At 41.8% G+C, this 19,127-nt stretch overlaps 1 long non-coding RNA gene across 1 annotated transcript; it reads right to left on the reverse strand.

Annotated features, from left to right (window-relative positions):
* Positions 1-612: 612 nt before the first annotated feature.
* On the reverse strand, positions 613-18,921 carry LOC114137757 (uncharacterized). The gene is made up of 3 exons (XR_003594094.1): positions 18,807-18,921; positions 16,515-16,520; positions 613-622 (listed from the first exon to the last, which is right to left on the reverse strand). It is a non-coding gene; the product is annotated as an uncharacterized LOC114137757 (long non-coding RNA).
* Positions 18,922-19,127: the final 206 nt, after the last annotated feature.

Consider the following 19,127-nt stretch of genomic DNA (forward strand, 5'->3'; position numbering starts at 1 on the left):
AATTCAAAATTTTCAAAGTTTTTCTAGAAAATTTCTGAGATCAATCTCAAAATTTCTTATTTTTTTCTTGCACATTTTTGACTTTTCAAACTTAGAAATTTCCACATTTTTCTTGATGATTTCTGAATTTTTGGCTGAAGTGTGCTCCTTTTTTCTATCTGCAAGGGCCCTAATATGATGTCGTAGTTGTAACTCTGGTTTTAGTTGAGAAGCGATGGTCCTTTTCAGAGATGTGCTGTCGCTCCAGTGTTTGCTCTGGTTACAGGCAGCAGCAGCCAAACCATGACTGGTCCATTTAAAGGAATTGCTGCCTCGCTGCCTCCAGATTGCACATTTCCACCTGACAGAAAACTGTTTTCTGCAGGATTACTTTTAGACTTTGTAGAAACTGTAACGATCTGGGAGAAAAAAAATCTAGTTAGTTTTCAGTAAAGGGATTTATTGAATGATCTGATTTATTGTTATTGCATGGTTGGGATTCATGGTTGGGATTGTGTTTGCTCTTGTGGATGCTAAGGTTTCCTAACATCCTGACATTCTAAGGGTTTTTTTTTTTTTTACTTAGCCATCTGTCGTATTAGAAGTGGAGTCTGGGAGTCAGCATAATGAGTCCAGAGAAACACTTCTTCTGGATTAACATAGACAAGAACTAGAACACGTTTACACAACTGAGCTATTACTAAATAGCTAAACCAGTTGTTTTGTCTGAGTTCAAATGTTCAAATCAAATGCAATGGTTGCCTTGAAATGATGAAATGTTGGATTTAGTATCAATTCATATAAGTAGACCAAATGTTCATGTACAGAGAACATTTCACTAATCCAGTAAAATGACTCTAATTTCACTGGATCATCATTTTAGTAAATACACTTCAACAAATGCCCAAATTTTAAAATAGAAAAAAATATTGCCTAAATGTATTTACTGTTGTAATATTAGCCTCTGAAATCATCAAATGGATTCACAGCCACAAACACAGATCAGGTCAGGGACAGTATGTGGTATTTGACATTAATCTTACATATTCTCTAGAAGAAAAGCACATTTCTAAGCTCCAAAAGTTGAAAATTTGTAAACATTTTCATGAGTTGAAAAATGTTGACTTTTTGAGCTTGGAAATTTTCACTTTTTTTGTGGAAAATATGTGAAATTAATCCCATAATTTCTGGGCTGTTTCTCACTAGTTTTTGACTTCTGGTGCTCTTCTGTAGTTTTTTGGTGGAAATGACTGTCTACAGTGGTCCTAATATGCTGTTGTGGGATGATAGTTGCATTTCTTTAAGAATAATTTAATGTTTTTTTCAAAGGTACAAGCTGTCTTGTACCTTTGGTTTTAATATGTCAAAATTGGAAAATCTTTAAATATTTTTGCAAAAGAGTTTTCACGTTGTTACATTAAGGGCAGCACAGAGAATAATCTGCCAACCTTTTGTTCTGCTCTGTGTCAGTAAGACGTGTGCAATACTGCATATTTTGGCCATAAATATATGGCCAGTATTGCTGATACTGATATTGATTCAGTACTTTTTATTATTTAGGTCTGACATAGCATCAAACGTCTGACCTTTGGGTGTTCTTGTGGTTTTTCCTTTGGATGTTTTTGTCAAACAGAACTTGGCTTCTAGAAAATGATTTAATAACATAATGACATAATAAACAGATACAACAGAAAAACAAACCTGTGTGCAATTTTTCAACCAGCGCACACAGATTTCTACTTAAGAGCAAAACAAAATCTTTTTTAAGGAAAAGCATCAATGTAATGAAGAGATCTTCATTACTGGGACTATTTTATTGAAATCACTGTATTGCATTTTTTAAAGTATTTTTGCACTTTATTAACAAGCACTTTATTTAGCACTGCACTTTAAGCATAGATTTGGACATCAAAAACAATTTGCACACAAGAAGTTTTAATTGTATTTATTGAGTATTTTTAGACATTAGCATGTAGCCTTTTGTTCTGGGCTCTGCACAGCTGCTCCTCATTGACAAGTGAGGTGGTTGCCTGTGGAGGGAGGATAATTGTTACTCAGAGCAATGAGCTACTGGTGGGTAAAACTCAGCAAATGTTTGTGCATAATCTGTTAGGTGTGGAGTGCTAATGTAGAGTGACTCACCTGTCTTTTCTGTGTCCTCTCCAGGGTGTTTGGACAAATACTGCCCTGGGGTCCAGACACCATATATAGCCTCTGGGAGAGGCCATTGAAAAGTGTGGGGGGGAACTTTTTATGGGTTTTGTGGTGTTTCATATGATGTAATGATAAAACATAAAATATTTATAAAAAGTAAATGGAAATGTTTGTATTTAGTAAAAGGTATTTTAATTAAATAAGTGGATATTGATGAATTGAGATTCCCCTGTGAATTAAAGGTGGTTTGATCCGTCATAGCTGGGACTATTTAAGACTGCAGTTTCACCTGTGAAGTGTTGTTGATTTTGTGTGAAGAACTGCTGTTTTCCACCTGACTCTGCCTCAAAGCTTCATCCTCACTGTAAAATCCAACCGCGAAAGGCTACCTTGTTACAATCAATTTTACCACACTAGTATCAATCCAACACTGATACTGACTTGGCATTGATATTATCGATCTATCTGCCCACCACTGTCAGCATCTATCCAAAAACACTTGTGTTTTCAAATGTTTGGGCTGCTGTGTTCATCTGGGTAACTGCTGGTAGAGTCCAGCTTGATCTGCTGGTGGCGGCAGTGTGGATGGGCTGCTACAGGGCTGAGAGTGTGTGTGTGTGTTTATGGGCAGCTGATATCAGTGGATTCCAATAAGGAAACTCTGTAGCCCTACAGACACGCATAAAAACACACTGATACAAGCCGCCGCCTGCAGTGATGTATAGATCAGGGCAAAAGCAGCAGGTTGTGTTGACGGCCTGAGGGAACAAGGACGACTGGATGAACAGAGATGGAGAGAAAGACAAACTGAGGCCAACGGCTTTACACATGTGGTAGGTGACGTCACCACTCTGTTGCGTTTAAACAGTCGGCCAAAGATTAAACAAGACATGAAACATCTATTTGTTTTATTATTATTATTATTTTACGAATTTAATTGGAATCAGATGGAGACCAGAGATTGATTTTGTTTTTTTAGCTTTACACAGTCAAACTACGATGGAGTATTAGAGCCAAACTGAGAAAAAATATAAAGATAATCAAATTACAAGAATAAAGTCATATTACGTGAATTATGTCAGTATTGAGAATAGTCATAATATTCCTAGAATAAAGTCATAGTATTACAAGAATATAGTTGAACAACAATAAAGTCAAACTAAAATGAGAATAAAGTCAGAATATTTTTAGTCATTATGACTCTTAAACAAATGAATAAAATCATAATATGACTTTATTCTCAATGTTACAACTTTATTTTCATTTTATTTCAACTGTATTCTGGTACGTCTTTATTCTTGTAATTGTATGACTTTATTCTTTTGTTATTTTGACTGTGTACTTGTAATTTTTTTTTATTTTCTCAGCCCTAAAACTGCATCATAAGAAAGAGAAAAACTAATCATTTGCTGCTTTCTGAACGCAGCAAATGTCTGATGGTGACTTTGGTTTACAGATCCATTCATGGCTGTGGTGTAATTCCTTTTTATCAGGCTTCTGTTTAGACTGACTGCAGTTCGCTACAAGAGAGCAAAAAATTGCTGAGACAACACAGAGACAAAGCTACACAACATGCAGCTCACGATCGATCTCATTAAACTGGAGCAGTAACAACTAAACGATCGTTTTCGTGTAGCTTAATATGTAAGTTTATCCACTGGGAGTTATTGAAAGAAGCCGGTCTCGTTGGTACTCCAACACAAAGCTCTATTACAGAAACAGTCAACACGCCTTAAACCCCTTTTTCTGGTGAGAGCATGAACCAACACTGAAGTATTTAATTCAAGAAGAAGAGAGGGGGCTTTTGTCAGAGGCAAGCTTTGTACTGCCAACATCAAACTTTTATCTTTCATAGCCAGAGGGCTGACTTTGAAAAGAATTTTAATCTCCAAAGGCCATTCTGATGTTTCCCATCACTTAGAGTCAATACTCCAGTGGAAAGTTTGCTCCTTGCAGATTTTCACAGAGTTTCGGATGGAAAGTTTGGGGATATTTAAGTGTTAAACCCTCCATCTTCCTAAGTGCTCTGATCAGGAGCATCCCTATTTTTGCTACCAAATTTCGATTCCAATCACCCATGAGGGCCGAGCATTGCCAATCACCTGGATTGGCTGTTAATTTTTTGCTTTAGGTATAAATGCTTCTATGTGATCTGGCAAAATGGAAAAATGATCTGGCAATAAATTCACCTACGTACTTTAGACATAAAACATGCAAAATACTTTCAGGCACAATACAGCAGCTACTCAGTGTAAAGGACAACTGAAAAACCTAAAATAATATTTAACAGTAAGGCTCTCCATCCATCCATCCATCCATCTTCTTCCGCTTATCCGAGGTCGGGTCGCGGGGGTAGCAGCTTCAGAAGGGAGGCCCAGACTTCCCTCTCCCCAGCCACTTCTTCTAGCTCCTCCGGGGGAATCCCGAGGCGTTCCCAGGCCAGCCGAGAGACATAGTCCCTCCAGCGTGTCCTGGGTCTTCCCCGGGGCCTCCTCCCGGTGGGACGTGCCCGGAACACCTCACCAGGGAGGCGTCCAGGAGGCATCCTGACCAGATGCCCAAGCCACCTCAACTGGCTCCTCTCGATGTGAAGGAGCAGCGGCTCTACTCTGAGTCCCTCCCGGATGACTGAGCTTCTCACCCTATCTCTAAGGGAGAGCCCAGCCACCCTACGGAGAAAACCCATTTCGGCCGCTTGTATCCGCGATCTCGTTCTTTCGGTCATGACCCAAAGCTCATGACCATAGATGAGGGTGGGAACGTAGATCGACCGGTAAATCGAGAGCTTCGCTTTTTGGCTCAGCTCTCTCTTCACCACGACGGACCGGTACAGCGCCCGCTTGACAGCAGACGCTGCGCCAATCCGCCTGTCGATCTCCCGCTCCCTTCTTCCCCCATTCGTGAACAAGATCCCGAGATACTTAAACTCCTCCACTTGGGGCAGGACACCCCCCCTGACCCGGAGAAGGCACTCTACCCTTTTCCGGCTCAAGACCATGGCCTCGGATTTGGAGGCACTGATCCCCATCCCGGCCGCTTCACACTCGGCTGCGAACCGATCCAGCGAGAGCTGCAGATCACGATCTGATGAAGCCAAAAGGACCACATTGTCTGCGAAAAGCAGAGATGAGATCCTAAGGCCACCAAATCGGATCCCCTCAACACCTTGGCTGCGCCTAGAAATTCTGTCCATGAAAGTGATGAACAGAATCGGTGACAAAGGGCAGCCCTGGCGGAGTCCAACTCTCACCGGAAACGAGCCCGACTTACTGCCGGCAATGCGGACCAGACTCTGACACCGGTCATACAGGGACCTGACAGCCCGTATCAAAGGGCCCGGTACCCCATACTCCCGGAGAACCCCCCACAGGGCTCCCCGAGGGACACGGTCGAACGCCTTCTCCAAGTCCACAAAACACATGTAGACTGGTTGGGCGAACTCCCATGCACCCTCCAGGACCCTGCTGAGGGTGTAGAGCTGGTCCAGTGTTCCACGACCAGGACGAAAACCACACTGCTCTTCCTGAATCCGAGGTTCGACTATCCGACGGACCCTCCTCTCCAGGACCCCTGAATAGACCTTGCCAGGGAGGCTTAAGAGTGTGACCCCTCTATAATTGGAGCACACCCTCCGGTCCCCCTTTTTGAACAGGGGGACCACCACCCCAGTCTGCCAGTCCAGGGGAACTGCCCCCGATGTCCATGCGATATTGCAGAGTCGCGTCAACCAACACAACCCTACAACATCCAGAGCCTTAAGGAACTCCGGGCGGATCTCATCCACCCCCGGGGCCTTGCCACCGAGGAGCTTTTTAACCACCTCGGCGACCTCGCCCCCAGAGATTGGAGAGCCCAACCCAGAGTCCCCAGGCTCTGCTTCCTCAGTGGAAGGCATGTTGGTGGGATTGAGGAGGTCTTCGAAGTACTCTGCCCACCGGCCCACAACGTCCCGAGTAGAGGTCAGCAGCACACCATCCCCACTATAAACAGTGTTGGTGCTGCACCGCTTCCCCCCCCTGAGACGCCGGATGGCGGACCAGAATCGCCTCGAAGCTGTGCGGAAGTCTTTCTCCATGGCCTCTCCAAACTCCTCCCACGCCCGAGTTTTTGCCTCGCAAACCGCCCGAGCCGCATGCCGCTTCGCCCGCCGGTACCCATCAGCTGCTTCCGGAGTCCCACAGGCCAAAAAGGCTCGATAGGACTCCTTCTTCAGCCTGACGGCATCCCTCACCGAAGGTGTCCACCAACGGGTTCGAGGGTTGCCGCCGCGACAGGCACCGACAACCTTGCGGCCACAGCTCCGATCGGCCGCCTCGACAATGGAGGCACGGAACACGGTCCACTCAGACTCCATGTCCCCCACCTCCCCCGGGACGTGTTCGAAGTTTTGCCGGAGATGGGAGTTAAAGCTCCGTCTCACAGGGGATTCCGCCAGACGTTCCCAGCAGACCCTCACAACACGTTTGGGCCTGCCAGGTCTGACCGGCTTTCGCCCCCACCACCGGAGCCAACTCACCACCAGGTAGTGGTCAGTGGACAGCTCCGCACCTCTCTTCACCCGAGTGTCCAAGACATACGGCCGCAGATCCGATGAAACGATGACAAAGTCGATCATCGAACTGCGGCCTAGGGTGTCCTGGTGCCAAGTGCACATATGGACACCCTTATGCTTGAACATGGTGTTCGTTATGGACAATCCATGGCGAGCACAGAAGTCCAGCAACAGAACACCGCTCGAGTTCAGGTCGGGTGGGCCGTTCCTCCCAACCACGCCCCTCCAGGTCTCACTGTCGTTGCCCACGTGAGCGTTGAAGTCCCCCAGCAGAACAAGGGAGTCCCCAGGAGGAGCACTCTCCAGTACCCCCTCTAAGGACTCCAAAAAGGGTGGGTAATCTGAACTGTCGTTCGGCCCGTAAGCACAAACGACAGTCAGAACCCGTCCCCCCACCCGTAGGCGGAGGGATGCTACCCTCTCGTTCACCGGGGTAAACCCCAACGTACAGGCGCCGAGATGGGGAGCAACAAGTATGCCCACTCCTGCCCGACGTCTCTCTCCCTGGGCAACTCCAGAGTGGAAGTATGTCCAGCCCCTCTCAAGGAGACTGGTTCCAGAACCAGAGCCATGCGTCGAGGTGAGACCGACTATTTCTAGCCGGAACCTCTCGACCTCACGCACTAGCTCCGGCTCCTTCCCCACCAGAGAGGTGACATTCCACGTCCCAAGAGCCAGTTTCTGCAACCGAGGATCGGACCGCCAGGGTCCCCTCCCTTGGCCGCCACCCATCACACAGTGCACCCGACCCCTTTGGCCCCTCCCACGGGTGGTGGGCCCATGGGAGGGGGGGCCCATGTTTCCTCTTCGGGCTGAGCCCGGCCGGGCTCCATGGGTAAAAGCCCGGCCACCAGACGCTCGCCATCGTGCCCCCCCTCCAGGCCTGGCTCCAGTGTGGGGCCCCGGTGACCCGCGTCCGGGCGAGGGAACACCAAGTCCAAGGTTTTCTTTCATCATTGGGGTCTTCGGGCTGCACTTTGTCTGGTCCCTCACCTAGGACCTGTCTGCCTTGGGTGACCCTACCAGGGGCATGAAGCCCCAGACAGCATAGCTCCTAGGATCATTGGGGCACTCAAACCCCTCCACCACGATAAGGTGGCAGCCCATGGAGGAGAGTAAGGCTCTCAGTTCCATAAATTATATGAGTCAAATACATTTCCCTATATCAAATAAAGAAAAAAAAACATTCATTCAAAGTCAAATGCAGGTTGCATTAACATAAACAATCCTCAGTTACTGAATCAAAACTTCCTGAGAGCATGGCTAGCTGATTAGTGCTGGTTCTGATTGGCTAGCTGATCAATGCTGGTTCTGATTGGTTGTTTCTGACCAAGCTGAGTAATTCTGCAGAACACAGGGAGGAGGCAGAGGAGATTGATTATTTTCCCCAAAGATTATCTGTTTTATGTTAGGACATAGCAAAAGTTTTAACACATGCGTATTAAGGTAATTTTTCATGGCAACACGCAAACGTCCCCATTCACTCTGAGCGTTAAGCAAAGTTCTTCACCACTTTGCTTAGGATTTGCTACTGTGTGCTTGAGCAGTGTGAAGGAAAAAGGAGATGAGCTGCATGCATAGGTTCTGAAGTAACAGGTGATCGGCAACAAGAGACAGAGATCGGCGATCACCGATCATACACTTTTTCATTGGCCAATCGATCGGCACACCTCTACTAAAGAACAAAAAGCCGGTTACATAAGGAGTAGTTCTCTTTTTTTTTGCTGATGGAAAACCTTTTTACTGAAAAATGTCAATAAACATGGAGGAAGCAGATAAAGAGGAAAGAGTGTTGGTAGCAGTGTTTCCATTGACCATCTAACTGGATAATTTGACATTTAAAAATATTTTTGCTTAATAGAAACATGCCAGTTTAGAAAAAAACACTCTTGTTTTTCGGTAAAAAAAAAATAAAGTTGGCACTTGGTTGATGTTTTCCTTTGGCCAAACAGAATTTGGATTATTTAGGAAAACTGTGACGGGAACACTTTATTTGCATCATGAATCACGTGATCAACAGTTGGATGTTACTCCTGGTAGAGGAAGAGTGAGAATTGGCAGCAGACATTCCAGTGATTTGTAACCTGATAAAAGATTGTTGCGTTCACAGCGATGTCCGTTTATGACCAAAGTGAGTTCTGGGACTTTGGTGACTAGAATGATTGTTGTATAGGAGATAGATTGGCACAAAAGCCATGTTAGCATTAGCCTGTAACCTGGACAGCTTAAGCTAAGCTAGTACTCTGGTCTATGTGCGTACATGTTAGATACATGTACAGTCTGTTGATATTTTGTGAGGAGTATTTTATACTTTTGTCATTCAGCATTTAATATTGATACTTTGTTCATAGTTTTTCTTCCTGTATTATAGACGCCAGAACTATTTCCACATGACTCCTCTCTGTATATGAGCTCTATTGTGAAGACCTTAAATATATTGAGCCTTATTGATTCTGCCACCAAACAATCCCTGAACATTGTTGGCCCTTAAAGAGACACTCCAGCGTAGTAACAGCTGCGAAGACGCTGTGGCCCCTACAGATCAGAGGTATTTGTGAAATATTTCTTTGCAGCTCCTTCACACTGTACCTAGAGATCAGTAGCAGAAAAGTGAAACTGTGTTTTTATGTGACAGAAGATAATTCCACCTGCAATCTTGTTGTAAGAAGTCAGTTCCTTGTCAGCTCAAGAATCAATTTATTGGTTTTATTGGGTTTTTTGTTATTGATTCTTTGCTTTCTAGGGTCTCCATCCAATGTTACTGAGTGCATGCAAATTACAAATAGTTTGTTTATACTGCAGTTCAGCAAAAAAAAGCCATTCATCAAAGGGAAACCTTAATATTAAAAAAGGTTTTTTAAAAAAGGTATGTTTAAAGAGAAGCAATGACTAATATATTTTCCAAAATGTCTATCTACTTTTCCTTTCAGCTTATTTCATCATAGACTGTCATTACAGTGTACATTCATTTTAAACATCACTTGTCTTTATTTAATATTGGCCAACAATGATAAGAAAGAACTGCATTTAAGTAATGAAATCAAATATCCATTTAAGTAATGGAACAAAATATAATTTTTCATCATTAAAAAAAACCCTGCATAATTGATTTTCTTGGAAGCCATTTCATATCTTTGTATCCTCTGATGTGTTTGACGTTTGCACTGCAGGGATTAAAATTTTTTTTCACTGTCTGTCCTCAGGAGTCTTTCAACATATCCAGAGCTTTGACAGCAGTGAACACCTGGTTTATTTGAATGAGTGTTTCAACCACAAGACTGAATTTCCTCCAGTGTAGATGGTCAACATTCTGTTTTCATTCATTTCAAAAGACCAACTGGGTCTCTCCTCCATTTACCAGCAGCTCCAACTCTTGTGACTGCTAAACTCCTTTACTGCTCTTTTTATTTTTAAATAGTTTACAGTAAATGGTTTTTAAGTCTTCTTCTTGAATACAAATACAGTAATAGGCTATTGAAAGGATAAAAATTACATTATATTTAATTTAATTTATGAATATTGTACATGTTTATTATTTTTGCACATTTAGCATTGATTAATTAACATAACGTAACAAAGACTAACCTTACCTTTAGCCTAGCCCATATGTTGGCATGTCTGTGTGAATATTAATGTGAAGTGATGTTGGATAAACAGCTTTGGAAAAAATGAAGAGACCACTGCCAAAAGATCGGTTCTCTGATTTTACTCTTTATAGGTGTATGTTTGAGTAAAATGAACACTGTTCTTTTATTCTATAAATTACTGACAATATGTCTCCAAAATTCCAAACAAAATTTTAGTATTTACTTGCAGAAAGTGAGAAATGGACAAAATAATGGAAAAAGATGCAGTGTTTTCAGACCTCAAATAACGCAAAGAAAACAAGTTCATATTCATTTAGAAACAACAATACTAGCATTTTAACTCAGGAAGAGTTCAGAAATCAATATTTAGTGGAATAACCATGAGGGTTCAGTTCAGTGGTCTCTTCATTTTTTCCAGAGCTGCTTATGTTTTTCATGTTCTGCAAAACAGAACCTGCTGTAAAATAGCAAATATGCTGAGCCAGGCCCGATTCCTTTTAATCCTTTCCTGTTTAAAAAAAATAAATAAATAAATAAGCACATATACAATATAAAAAAACCTCAGAAGTTGATATACCTATGAGCAATGCTACGCAACACTCTATTGGCTGTTTGTAAAACATTCAATCCAGGAGCACGATTCATTTTCCTTGACATTGATTGGTTAATGTGTTCATACTATTAAAATATACAAGTGTTTCTAAATGTTTTAAACAGTTTTTAAAATGAATTAAAGTCAATACAAAATCACCAGCTTGCATAGAAGCACAAGTGTGTGTGTGTGTGTGTGTGTGTGTGTGTGTGTGTGTGTGTGTGTGTGTGTGTGTGTGTGGGTGTGTGTGTGTGTGGGTGTATAGGTGTTTGTCCTGTGTCTCTATGCTGTGGACCGGTGACCTGTCCTGTCCAAACAGGGTAAACGGGTTTAGATGATAGAAGGAATGTAGGAATCTGTTTCTGTCTGGAGCGTTTTTCTTTGCCATGCGTCTCCACTCCTCTTTAAGAAAAACACAGTTCCAGTTTCTGTCTCCCTGTAGAGAAACTGAGGAGCATTTAAAATGTGACAAGGATTTTGCTGAGCAACTGTCTGGGTGTGTGAAGGGTCGCCAGGGGTTTACCTTTCAGACAAAACAGATGCTGAGATCTGCGAGTCCAGCAACACATCCATAACCCAAACAGGATAACAAATATGTTGGGCAACTGATTGGAGGAGAGAAGTGGACGAGTTCTGAGTGAAACATATAATCAGGCACATTCTGATGGACAGATGTGTTACAGTGACGAGTGAAATACCAGTAATATTCTCAACTCTTTAGAGTTATTGATTCACTTGATGTCACTTCACATTATCACACATATCCTAATTTCTGAACTGACTGACAACAGCAACACTAAAAACACAAAAACCTTCCTCTCTAGGAAGTGAATTTCTGGCTCCAGACAGAGTTGATCTCGTCTGGACTCAGACCTTTATTCTGATTTTACATAGAATCCTCAGCAATGTCAAAGTGACCTTGTCTCCTACAGCCCAAATGCTAATGACCTTTTAATACCAGCATTATGTTTTTGCCATACAAAAAACAATAAAGCTTTACCAGAGAAGACAGGAAAACCACCAGGAAGTATGAGGACGCCTGAAGCGCTGGCAGCCTTGCTCTCAGTCATGCCTCCTGTTTATTATGGAAATGAAAGTAGGCGCTGACGGGGGAGAGGCTTCACTGCTCTGAGATCGTGCACCATTCATCTGCATTAGGACCACTTATTATAAAGGCGGCAATTTTTTTTCCCAGGCACATTTTGCTGTGAGGCTGAATATTGTAAGTGGGGAGAAAAAGAAAGGAAAGGAAGGTAAAGAGAGAATTGATTTTGGTGGATAAATGAAGCAAAGGCTGGATAATATTTATCTCCACTAGACTGGGTGTTTGAAAAAAAAAAAAAAACAGAAACAGACGGAAGCTTAATTAAACATTTCCAACATCTCTCTTTTTGGCTGTTGTCAACTCACTGTGTGCCCTTTTCCTGCTTTTTCATTCTTCACTCTGGCAGGATTTTGAAGGAACAAATGAAAAGGACAGCAGTTACTCAGACAGAAAAACACTCAATTGCTCCAAACAGCTTTAGTAGCAGTAGACTGAAGTCCAGAGACCAGACTGCAGCGCACCCAAAGGTCCATCTCACACTGAAACTAAGGCAGCTCTGAACAGCTGGCTTTTTAGCCTTCATTTAAAGGCACTCAGCGTTTCAGCTGCTTTGCAGTTTTAAAAAAAGATTGTTCCAGATTTGTGGTGCGTAGGCCAGAACCAGAACCAAGAGACCTGAGAGGTCTGAAGGTTGATTCAGCAGCAGCAGATCTTTAATCCATTCAGTGATTCATAAACTACCAGCAGTAGTTTAAAGTCTCCTCTCTCAGTGAAGGACTGTAGAACTGGGTGATGTAGAACTGGGTGATGTGCTCTATGGTCCTGGTTTTAGTCAGAACTCCAGCAGCAGCATTCTGGATCAGCTGCAGCTGGAGGATTGATTTGTTAGTTAGACCTGTGAAGAAGCGGCTGTAGTAATCTGTGCCACTAAAGATAAACACCTGGATGAGTTTCTCTGATGCTGGAACATTAGTCCTCTGATCCTGGAAATGTTCTTCAGCTGATAGAAGGCTGACTTTGGAACTGTCTTTATGTGTCTCTGAAGGTTCAGGTCAGAGGTCATCACCACTCCCAGGTTTTGGGCTGATCTCTGGTTTCCAGCTGTAATAACTGAAGTTGTGCGTTGACTCTAGATCATTCCTCTTTAGAGAAAAAGAGGAATGATCTTCTTTCCTCTTTTGTTTATTATTCCGTCTTCAACGGAATAATAAACAAACATGTGAAAAGTCCTCAATAACTGCAGTTGTATACTTGTTATAAGACTAAAGAAAGTCATGTGACCCAGTTCTGAAGTTTGTTTCTAAAACAGTTTTGAACATATTATTTTTTAGAACTATGGACTGATTCAGCAGTGTCCCTCTCTCTGCGGGTTTCTGTCTCTTCTCCTCAACAAACTTCAGTAAAGATGTACAAGACTATCAAGGCAGCAGCTCTGACACATGAACATGGAATCTACCAGAAACATTTGCATTTATCCCACACCAATCCTGAAGCTCTCAGCTCTAACGAGACGAGCAGCAGTCTCCCAGGAGTGTATTGAAAGTTTTTCATAAACATTGCAGGCACTCTGAAGGCACACCTACACACACCTACCGCTCTCTCACACAGTCAGGCACATTAAACACGCTTTGCAACAGGGTTATTTTTAACATGGCAGTAATCACACATAAACCACATAAACCAGAAACATGTTTGAATATGAAACTAAACACCCAAAATGTTTCCATCTGCCTGTTTACTTTTTTAAAAGCCAAAACATATTTTACATTCTGTGCATCTATTAGGTTTTGATCAGCTGAGAGGTTGAGGAAAAAAAATAAATACAAAGTGTTGAGAAATGTCAGGCTTGTCAAACCCCTCATTATGCCAACATGAAACCCAGGAAACAAAATACAGTCTTATATGATGTAGTGCAATATTTTTATTTTTGGGTATTTTTCATTTTCTTAAAAATTCTGTATCTTTCTGCTTTGTTTGACCTCAAACCTTATTTATAGACTACTCTTTTCTTCTTTCTAGGAGTCCTAGGTACAAACTTGTTCTCAGGATGGAGGATTCATTAGCCTAGTAAAATCAGCTCCTGGTTCTACGCTTCACTTCATCCAGAGGATCTGAACCCTCAGCTATTAAGAAACATTTTCTTCCTGCAGACGTGGACTCTGTTAAAGTTTTACATTTTTGCCCAGTGATGTCTGTAATTTGCCAGTTTGACGCTATGAAGCTTACTGGACATTAGTGGAGCTGTAAACAACTGTCTTCCATCGTGAAAAGAGAAGTGCCGATCCGAACGAGGCGACTGTTAGTCCTGATTCAATAATTGTAAGAATGACCAACATGGACTGAAGAGCTTCCTTCACTTCTTCTGCTGCTTTGCTAAAACTACAGACTATAATTCTAAAACAGAGCAGAAAATTAACGTCATCGTTCACAACATCTGTTCGCTGATTAGTCTGGTTGACTGAGACTTAGTCAGGTGAGACTTATGTTTTTTCCTCTTCATCTCACATTTTTTGATAGATGCGTTGAATGTTAATTCATACAGACTAACATGATCCAAGAGGTAATGATTACTGTCTGCAGTCAGGCAGAAACCCAATCACTGTTTGAATAGGAGGAACCAGTCCACAGATGGGTGCTTGAAGAAGGTGCCCAGGCAACTCCACACTACAGTGAAATCTCCACACTCACCCAGTTGTCAACACACAAAATTCAGGTCTCAAATAAGCTTTCCTGTCATTTTAGCATTATTAGCAGCTTGCTGCAAACCTCGTTTCCATAGAGAGAAGGAGCTGACCCTCAATTACATGAAGTCATTCAATAAATCTCTCTTGATACTGGTGGAGGTCCAGAAGTGCTCCAAAAACGGACACTCCACTCTGATATGGAAGGATTCCAGACACTTTGATGATGTAAGGAATGTTTTAGGTGAATACATGCTAGACCCAAACATTTTGACTTGTCTACTTGCAACTTCACCATAACTGAACTTGAACTGCAAAATTGCTGTGAGGAAAAAAAAAAAGGTGGATCCACAAAACTGATTAGCCGGAAGTCCATGACCTTGTTTAGCAGTTCCACAGCAAATGCAGTGACATCATAAACAATAAAATATAGTAGGCAATAGAGAAAACTGAACAGACTAAAATATATAACACAAAAAGAATATAAAGATATCTATGCAGGAGAGAATAAACATCATTGTTTTGCACTCCTGGACACTCAAAGTACACAAAAAATTATTCAAGGGCTAAAAGATGGATTTTGCATAATATGTTCCCTATAAAGCAAAAACATAAAGAAGTCTCATTCTTATGTTTCAATTTCTGTATCTCCACATTTCTTTCACCGTTAAATAATAGAGCAGATGCCATTATAGTGGAACATGTCAGGCAGGCCAGCAGTAAACCATCATCAGGTTCCTAAACAGAACAGCCTCCCCTATCATTCCTCCCTATTTTGATTTAGTTATTATCACAGTCCATTCTCTCCATGGAAGAGCAGCAAGCCATGCAGTGGATGATTCACTCTCTTGTTCATTAATCTTGCCTGTCATTTAATCCACTGGGAGCAGAACATTTCCAGAAACAACTTTCCACCAGCACCCCACCAGCCAATTACAGCAACTCACCTGCAACCCAAGTTGCACATCAGTATAGTGGAATGCAGTTGAGAATGGCAGCCTAACAAGAGAGAAATTCAATCTCAATTATCGGGCAGCACCTGTCCTGAATGTCCTTTGAATGCACAGAGCTGTACAGGGAATTTTTAGCTTTAATGACAGAATCAGCAGGCAGTGCGACTCTTACACTACTGTTGTTCAGGTTCTGTCATCCATCTCAACTTTCCCACCTTTATCAGACTTTCTAGCAGCGATGGGAGGCAGGCTCCCTGCCTCTATCAGTGAGTGAGGCAGGCTCACTGATAGAGTTTATATTTGTATTTTCCTCATTTTTATCATTGCAAATAGTACTAAAGTTGCACTCTCTAGCATGATTCAGACTCTGGTTTCTGTTTTGTACTTAAACATTATGGTGACCAGATATAACAAGTAGTTCATTTTGACTGGTGCCTGCTGGATGTTTAGCTATGTAACAACAGGTATAAGGTATAGTTGTAAAAATTACAGCGGAAATAAAGGATTTCTTAAATACAATACTCCACAAATCTCAATATTCCCTAAAAGATATTTACCAAAAATTATAATCAGTTTATTTTTCTAAAGATCATGTAACATTTGCAGGCCTAAACAACTTTATTTAGGGCAACATGTCTCAGTCCAGCCCACTGGAAACACATTCTGAAAGTAAAATCATACATAAAAGACAAGTTTGAATTTTTTTAAAACAACGCACTAACCAAATCATCCACTAGGGATGCAGTATATGAGTCAGAGTAGAGGGGAATTGATTTGCAACATGATGTACTGTAGATTTGAAGGACAAGTTGGCCTCACTGGGTTTGGACACATTTTATAACCATTTCTTGCCTTATATATCCCATCCCTATTTAGGGTGTTTCCCATCTGATAGTCCAGTAGAATTGGTTTAACTGGGGGCCAAAAACCCAACATCTGTTCCATTTTTAGCTGCTGTGGATTGCTTTCACACTGCACTGTCAAACAAATCAAGCCCTTTGAGCATCCTGTTTCCCTCCTCACCTGTGGGGGGCGCTGCACCAAGAACCACTGAAGGAAACAACAGAAAAACCTCATAAGAAGGCTCTGAGCGGCTTTTCCTTTTTCATGAAATGTAAACAAAAATGGAGCAGCATCAGATTTTGGTGGCTGGAGGGATATTTGGTGGGATATTTGGTTGCAACAGGGATGAGGAAGGTTTTTGACGAACTGCTTCCTGGTAGCACTGTAGATAGAAGTAGCGTTCAGGAGGAGAGGACGTCATCTGAGTACGATCTTTTTGACGCTTTTCTTTTTGAACCTTCCAAGACTGGGAAGCAAACCTCCCAAGCTGAGGAAGTTTGTTTCTCTGGTTACGATATTTTTGATTCTTATCTGTTTGATCCGTCCCCGGCTCAGAACCAAACATCCCTGGCTGGGGAAATTTGCTGTGAAAAGGAGACAGCTGAGTTTGAAAGCTCAACTTCTGCCATGAAAAAGATGACATTTGAAGACACTACACACGAAGAGAGCGTTGTCCAGACCACTGTCGCAGGGAACGATCTGGCCAATCTTCCCAAAGAGCAAACTTTGGGAAGATTGACGGTTGCAAATGTTTGCTGTGAAGAGGAGACAGTTGAGTGTGAAAACTTTTTTGCTTTGATCAAGATGGCAATTGAAGACAGTAGCCATGAGCAAACTTCCCCGACTGAGGAAAATGTGTTTTCTCACAAAAACGACAATATATGGGAGCCATTTTTGTTAATGTTTTTTAGTTTGTGTTTATTTTGCCTTCCCTGGGTTATTATGTACTATGGTGACTTTTTCATGTTTTTATTTGTTATATATTTGTCAGGTCTAAATACCTATTAAACAAACACAGGAAAGACAAGAGAGTTAGATTCTTTGTTTCTCGCGAGGAGAGCAGACAGAGATGTGCTTTCAGTTACAAATCTCCAACCGCTCTGAAACACATCTGTCTGTTCCTCTCTTTTATTGCTCTTAGGAACCCTCTCACACTGAGCACTGCAACTCTATGGGGTGGGGTCAAAGCATTTTAGTTGCAGTGCTAAAAGACAATCACTAAACTAAACACATGTTATCTACAATCTAAATCCTTCTTGCTCCAGGCACGGCGTCGAATAGGACACGTTGTATAGCTTCAAAGCAACGGCTTTGTAGCACAGAGCAGAGTTTATTGCAGGCTTGTAAAACTCTGCTGGGAGCAACTAACACCTCTGTCTTGTAGGAAGTCCTGCAGGGCAACAGCTGCTGAGAGTAGCTGTCACCTCTATTTCTCAGGGAAGTCTCAGGATAGAATCAAAGTTATTTAACACACAGAAACATTATCTAAATGTAACTACAAGGCTACATGATACAACAAATATTTGATAATACTAATAATACAATTTACCCAACATTTCCCTCCTGTTTATCAGATATTTGGTGCACTTCTCATATCCCTCCAAAAACAGTCACTTCAAATGATTTTCAGCTGGGAGATCATGTTTTGGAAAGCAAACATGTTTACACTCAGGGGTCACACCCAGTCCAAAAGCCAGGATCTGGATACCTGTCAGAAGAATCCTCATCAGAGTATCCTTTGTCAACGTCAGATTTTTTCTCTAATAAAGGATACATCTGTGCCATCAACTATCACAAGTTGTTAAAACAGACATTACATCATCGACAGGAGTTTCATTAGCATCATAAACATAAGCACAACATTCTCTAGTGTCATCGTCATCATCAGTGTCAGCATAATCAAACAATGGCTTAACTTAAAGAAAGTAAATTTGCTTTGTCATTTTCCATTAAGGGAATTACTTTAATCTTTTTTATCAAAGAAGCAGACTTTGAATGAGACCACATCCGCAGGGCACCAGGAAAACAGCTGCAAAACTGTAATGACAAAACAGAGATCAGATTCTCCAAAGGCATCAATTCATTTGTGTAGTTATCACAAATATCTTCAATTCACTGTGTCCGAGTGAATTCTCCAACGCTCGTGGCTCTGTGGCTGCTATCGTCAAAACAAGTGTGCAACCACTTCTTCAAGCAGTGGCACTCTGCCTCAGAGACAACAGCTTGTGTTGCAGAGTTCAGAGTCAGGCTTGGAGCTCAGAACTCCAAGCCAGTCTGTATGTAGTTAGCCATGAGCAACTCATCACGTGAAGCCTTATCTCCTACTTTGTCCAGTTCTGCTCATTAAATGGTGGATGTGATCTATTCAATCTATGCTTCAATTATATATATATATCACAACTCCAACTGATGGAAAATACCAAAACCCTGTAATCACCAGCTTCAAAAGACATGTTTCCAAAGTAATGTTTTGCCAAAATGTTAAACATATGCAGATCTTCCTTTTAAACCAATCTTATAAAATAGAATTAAACAAACAAAACAAAACAATAAACAAAAGCTTAAAATTTGCTGCAGTTGTACAGTTTACATTTATCATCAAAACAATGAATATCAGTGTGAAGTAGACAGTCCAGTTTAAATTACTTTTATAGTACAAACTGGATCTTACTGGTTATTTGTCTAAAACATTCAACATGCTTTCCTTAAACAAAATTCAAAAGAGTTAAACTTGGAGAAAT

Source organism: Xiphophorus couchianus, chromosome 22 (assembly GCF_001444195.1).
Source record: "Xiphophorus couchianus chromosome 22, X_couchianus-1.0, whole genome shotgun sequence".
Taxonomy (NCBI): domain Eukaryota; kingdom Metazoa; phylum Chordata; class Actinopteri; order Cyprinodontiformes; family Poeciliidae; genus Xiphophorus; species Xiphophorus couchianus.